Genomic DNA, 6,379 nt, shown 5'->3' on the forward strand with positions numbered 1-6,379 from the left:
GTTGCATCATTTTGGCCCCTGAGTGGGTTTGTAATATAACTTAAATTCTTAAGTAGCTAGGGACGAAACAACTATGCATGGGCGGAAACACTTATCCTGCTATCCTTTAAGATTATTTGCATGTTTCGTTTTGTGTCGGAAAGCAAGTGCTGATTTCATTGTTTTCCGGCTTGCTCGCTTGACCTTCCGCGAGCCGGAAGACCTTAGCCGGAAACACTCGCCAGCGGCGACGAAGCCCAATGGCAATCCGTCAATAACCGCGGAAACAAGCCCCCAAGCATAGGTGCCGGAAATCGCTACTAGGAATCCACGAGTTCGCAACAGAAAACACTTCCATCAGAAAACTTAAGCTTACGCCCTAAAGGACGATTTTTTAAAATCACAACTTTTATACACGCCTAGGCGGAAAAATCCAGCTCTGCGGTTTTAGTCGCAAAACATACACGATCTAAAAATGAACAAGTAAAGGAGGTAAAAGACTCAGAGAGTGAACCACAAGCTTTATTTTCATTGATCATGTATAACTATTACAGAGTTTGTAACTCGGAAAACTATGCTAAGTGTAGAAAGGACGTAGATGTGCAATGTTCCAAGGGCGATCTGTCTCGTCGTAGATGTCATCCGGATCCTCACGCTTGCGTTTCCGGTACCAATTAGCAGGTCTGTCCTTCAGCTCCCGGAAATCAACAAGGTAGTATGACCCGTTATGAAGCACTTTGCTAACGACAAAGGGTCCTTCCCATGGAGATTGCAGCTTATGGTCTTTCACCTGCCGAAGGCGGAGGACCAGGTCTCCTGCCATGAAAGAGCGATTCCGAACTCGACGACTGTGATAGCGTCGGAGCTTCTGCTGGTAAATGGCGGAGCGCTGGTCAGCTAAATTCCGAGCTTCCTCGATCAGGTCCACAGATAGCTGTCTGGCCTCGTCAGCTGTTTCTTCATCATAGGCGGAAACTCGCGGTGAATCGTGGATGATGTCGGAGGGAAGCACGGCTTCGGATCCGTATACCAGGAAGAAAGGGGTAAATCATGTTGATCTATTAGGGGTAGTTCGTAAACTCCACAAGACAGCTTCCAACTCGTCAGCCCAAGCTCCAGCTGCTCGTCGCAGCGGTTCTTCAAGGCGTGGCTTAATTCCTGATAATATGAGGCTGTTAGCCCTTTCAACTTGACCATTGGATTGTGGGTGAGCCACAGATGCAAGGTCCAGTCGAATCCCTACTATCTCGCAATAATCCTTCAATTCTCCCTGTGCGAAGTTTGTGCCATTATCTGTGATTATGCTATGTGGGATGCCGAATCTCATCACGAGGCTGCAGACAAATTTTAGTGCCGTAGCACCGTCGACTTTTCTCACTGGCTTTGCCTCGATCCACTTACTGAACTTGTCAACAGCGACCAAGAGGTATTCAAAACCGCCAGGAGATGATCTTTTTAACTTACCAACCATATCGAGCCCCCAGACCGCAAACGGCCTGGTGATAGGTATGGTCTTCAGCTCTTGGGCTGGAGCGTTTGGTTGAGTAGCGTAGTACTGACAACCTCGGCAGGTCTTGACTATTTTGTCAGCATCTTCTTTAGCTGTGAGCCAGTAGAAACCTAGCCGAAAAGCTTTTGCAACGAGTGACCTGGGAGCGGCATGATGCCCGCAATCCCCTGCATGGATCTCTCTGAGGATTTCAATGCCATCTTGATTGGAGACACATTTGAGAAATACCCCTGTTGCACTTCGTTTGTAGAGCTGTCCATCAACAATTGTGTAGGATCTCGCTCGTCTGATGATCTGTCGTGCGAGGACCTCGTCCTCTGGCAACTTCTGATCGATGAGGTAGTCCAGGAAAGGCTGTGTCCAAGCCGGAATGATAGCCATCACTTCTCTGGCCGGAGAGACTGCCACCTCTGGATTTTCCGGGTTAGCGCCCTTCACCGAGGGTATCCGTAGATGCTCCAGGAAAATACCAGGCGGAATTGGCTTCCTGCCGGATCCGAGCTTGGCTGTGTTGTCGTCTCGCCTGACGTACTTGACTTCGTATCCGAGGAAATATTTGGCGATCTCGTCAACTTCGTCTCTGTAAGCCGCCATGACGGAGTTTCTGGCGTTCCAGGTTCCGGCTACTTGCTGTGCCACCAGGTCTGAATCTCCGCAACATATGATGTGCTTGATCCCTATCTCCTTGGCAATGCGCAATCCGTGTAGTAGAGCCTCATATTCCGCCATATTGTTTGTAGCTTCGAAGTGGATCTGCAGAACGTACTGCACTTCTTCTCCGGTAGGGGACTTCAGGGTGACTCCGGCTCCTGAGCCTTGGTGCTGCTTGGATCCATCGAAGTGCATAACCCATGTCTCTGGTTCCGGCTCCAAATTCATATCCGGAGCTTATGTCCAATCTGCGACGAAATCTGCCAAGACCTGGGATTTGACCGCGGTCCTGGCTTTATAGTTGATGTCGAAGGCGGATAATTCAATGCCCCATTTTGCTGTGCGTCCTGTTGCGTCAGCGTTGTTGAGAATCGTTGCCAGCGGAGCTTTGCTCACAACTGTTACTGGATGCTCCTGGAAGTAGTGTCTTAGCTTCCTGCTACCTAGGAATTCTCCATAGGCTAGCTTCTGAAAGTGAGGGTAGCGTTGTTTGGACTCCGTAAGGACTTCGCTAATATAGTAGACTGGCGTTTGGACTCCATACTCATGACCTTCTTCCTGTCGCTCCACGACGATGACGAGGCTGATGACTCTGTTGGTGGCTGCGAGGTAAAGGAGCATAGGCTCTGACTCTCCTGGAGCTGCTAGGATAGGTGGGGAGGTGAGTATTTCCTTCAACCCTTGAAGTGCTGCATCTGCTGCCTCATCCCAGACAAATTTTTCTATTTTCTTCAATAGTTTGTACAGGGGTAGTGCCTTCTCGCCAAGACGGCTAACAAACCTGCTGATTGCTGCGACACAACCAGTTAGTCGTTGCACATCTTTGAGACAAGTTGGCCTTTTGATGCACAGGATTGCCTTGATTTTCTCCGGGTTAACTTCAATGCCCCTATTAGAGACAATGAAGCCAAGGAGTTTTCCAGCTGGTACGCCAAAGATGCACTTTAGCGGATTCAACATCATCTTGTACCGACGGAGGTTCTCAAAGGTTTCTGTAAGGTCGCTGATCAAGTCGGATCCTTTCCGGGTCATGACCGTGATGTCGTCGACATAGGCGTGTACGTTCCGGCCAATCTGGTCCTTCAAGCACCGCTGCATCGTACGTTGGTAGGTGGCACCTGCGTTTTTCAAGCCAAAAGGCATAGTAACATAGCAGTAAGTGCCAAATGGGGTGATGAATGAGGTCGCCTTTTGGTCGGACTCCTTCATCCGGATCTGGTGATACCCGGAATACGCATCAAGAAAACACAGAAGTTCCGCCCCTGCCGTCGAATCAATGACTTGGTCAATGCGCGGCAGGGGAAACGGATATTTCGGGCAATGTTTGTTCAAGCCAGAGTAATCGATGCACATTCTTAGTATTTCAGAATTCTTTTTGGGTACAAGGACGGGATTTGCGATCCAATCAGTGTGGATAACTTCTATTACAAAACCTGCCTCTAGTAACTTTGCTAACTCCATTCCTATGGCGCGGCGCTTCTTGTCTCCAAAGCGTCGCATAGCTTGCTTCACCGGTTTAGCCCCCGGGTTTATGTTGAGGTAGTGCTCGGCGAGTTCCCTTGGTACTCCGGACATGTCAGAAGGCTGCCACGCGAAGATATCCATGTTAGCGCGGAGGAACTCGACGAGCGAGTCTTCCTATTTGGGGTCCATGTTGGCGCCGACTGAGACCTGCTTGGAATCGTCGCCTTCCTTGAAGTTGACTTTCTTGGTCTCTATCGCGGCCTTGAAGGAGTTTTTGTGCTCGGAGATCTGCTTCTTGGTGGTCTGCATTTCAGTCGGATCCACCGCGGCTCTGTAGCCTTTCAGCTCCTCTCCGGATATCACAGACTCTGCGAAGGCGGCTTCGCCCAACTCGCACTCATGAGCCTTTTTGTAGTCTCCGGATATGGTAATCATACCATTAGGACCCGGAATCTTGAGCTTGTTGTAGATGTAGCACGCCCTTGCGTGAAACTTGTGGTAGGTGGGCCTGCCGAAGATGACGTGGTAGGAGCTCTTGAAGGGCACAACTTCAAACTTGATCTTTTCTTCGCGGAAATTGTGAACATCGCCGAAGGCCACGGGAAGTGTAATGCTGCCGAGGGAATTCGCCTTTTTACCCGGAACTACGCCATGAAACTCAGTGTTGTTGTGTTTGAGCTGTTCCTTGGTGAGGTTCATCCGCTCTAGAGTCTCCAGGTACATGATGTTCAAGCTGGCTCCACCATCCATGAGGCACTTGGAGAAGTCATACCCGTATATGCGGGGACTTACAACCAAGGCGTAGCACTCTTTTGGCACAATGGTAGGGTGATCCTCCCTGTCAAATGTGCATGGGACTTCCGACCACCTGACATACTGCGGCACAGCCGGAACTGTGGCGTTCAGGATTCGGATGGCTGACTTGGTAGCGCAGACTGTTGGGGTTCCGAGGAAGGTGTGGTACGTGCCCACACTCTTTTTCTCGAATGGGTTGGATTTACCTGCGGATCCTGCCTTGGGATCCGCCGAGTTATCATCCTCGTCCATCGCCTCGAAACTTCCCTCCTCTTTGTCCTTATTCTTGCCCTTGCCTCCTTTGCCGCGTGGGCGGTGCTTCTGGGCTCGCTTGTATCCTGCTTCCGGGTCGTTCTTCAAATCATTGACCCACTTGCAGTTGCGGTTGGTGTGAGTGGACTTCCCCGTAGCCGGATCCAGGTGGGCCAGGCAGGACATGTCTCTGTATTCCTCGTAGGTTTGCGGGGCGCGGGATCCGGCAGCTGTGACCTCAGTGCCATGCTGCTGGCCCCTGCCGGCTCCGCCTCCACGGCCGCGTCCTCTTCCGCCTCCTGGACCTCCGCGTTGGAACGCCATGGCGACCATTGATGGCGTGTATTTCACACGTTCGTTGGGCAACCCCAAGAGGAAGGTATGATGCGCACAGCAGCAAGTTTTCCCTCAGAAAGAAACCAAGGTTTATCGAACCAGGAGGAGCCAAGAAGCACGTTGAAGGTTGATGGCGGCGAGATGTAGTGCGGCGCAACACCAGGGATTCCGGCGCCAACGTGGAACCTGCACAACACAACCAAAGTACTTTGCCCCAACGAAACAGTGAGGTTGTCAATCTCACCGGCTTGCTGTAACAAAGAGTTAACCGTATTGTGTGGAAGATGATTGTTTGCGTAAAACAAGAGAACAAGTATTGCAGTAGATTGTATTTCAAGAAAGAGAATTGGACCGGGTCCACAGTTCACTAGAGGTGTCTCTCCCATAAGACGAACAGCATGTTGGGTGAACAAATTACAGTTGGGCAATTGACAAATAAAGAGAGCATGACAATGCACATACATATCATGATGAGTATAGTGAGATTTAATTGGGCATTACGACAAAGTACATAGACCGCCATCCAACTGCATCTATGCCTAAAAAGTCCACCTTCAGGTTATCATCCGAACCCCCTCCAGTATTAAGTTGCAAGCAACAGACAATTGCATTAAGTATGGTGCGTAATGTAATCAACAACTACATCCTTAGACATAGCATCAATGTTTTATCCCTAGTGGCAACAGCACAACACAACCTTAGAACTTTCTGTCATTGTCCCTGTGTCAATGCGAGCATGAACCCACTATCGAGCATAAGTACTCCCTCTTGGAGTTACAAGCATCTACTTGGCCAGAGCATCTACTAGTAACGGAGAGCATGCAAGATCATAAACAACACATAAGCATAACTTTGATAATCAACATAACAAGTATTCTCTATTCATCGGATCCCAACAAACGCAACATATAGAATTACAGATAGATGATCTTGATCATGTTAGGCAGCTCACAAGATCCGACAATGATAGCACAATGGGGAGAAGACAACCATCTAGCTACTGCTATGGACCCATAGTCCAGGGGTAGACTACTCACACATCACACCGGAGGCGACCATGGCGGCGTAGAGTCCTCCGGGAGATGATTCCCCTCTCCGGCAGGTGCCGGAGGCGATCTCCTGGATCCCCGAGATGGGATCGGCGGCGGCGGCGTCTGGAAGGTTTTCCGTATCGTGGTTCTCGATCGGGGTTTTCGTCACGGAGGCTATTTGTAGGCGGAAGGGCAGAGTCGGGGGCCGGACGAGGGGCCACACCATAGGGCGGCGCGGGCCCCCTCGGGCCGCGCCGCCACGTGGTGTCGCCACCTCGTGGCCCCACTTCGTGTGTTCTTCGGTCTTAGAAGCTCCGTGGAAAAATAGGCCCCCGGGCTTTGATTTCGTCCAATTCCGAGA

The sequence above is a fragment of the Lolium perenne genome, chromosome 7 (assembly GCF_019359855.2).
Source record: "Lolium perenne isolate Kyuss_39 chromosome 7, Kyuss_2.0, whole genome shotgun sequence".
Lineage (NCBI taxonomy): Eukaryota > Viridiplantae > Streptophyta > Magnoliopsida > Poales > Poaceae > Lolium > Lolium perenne.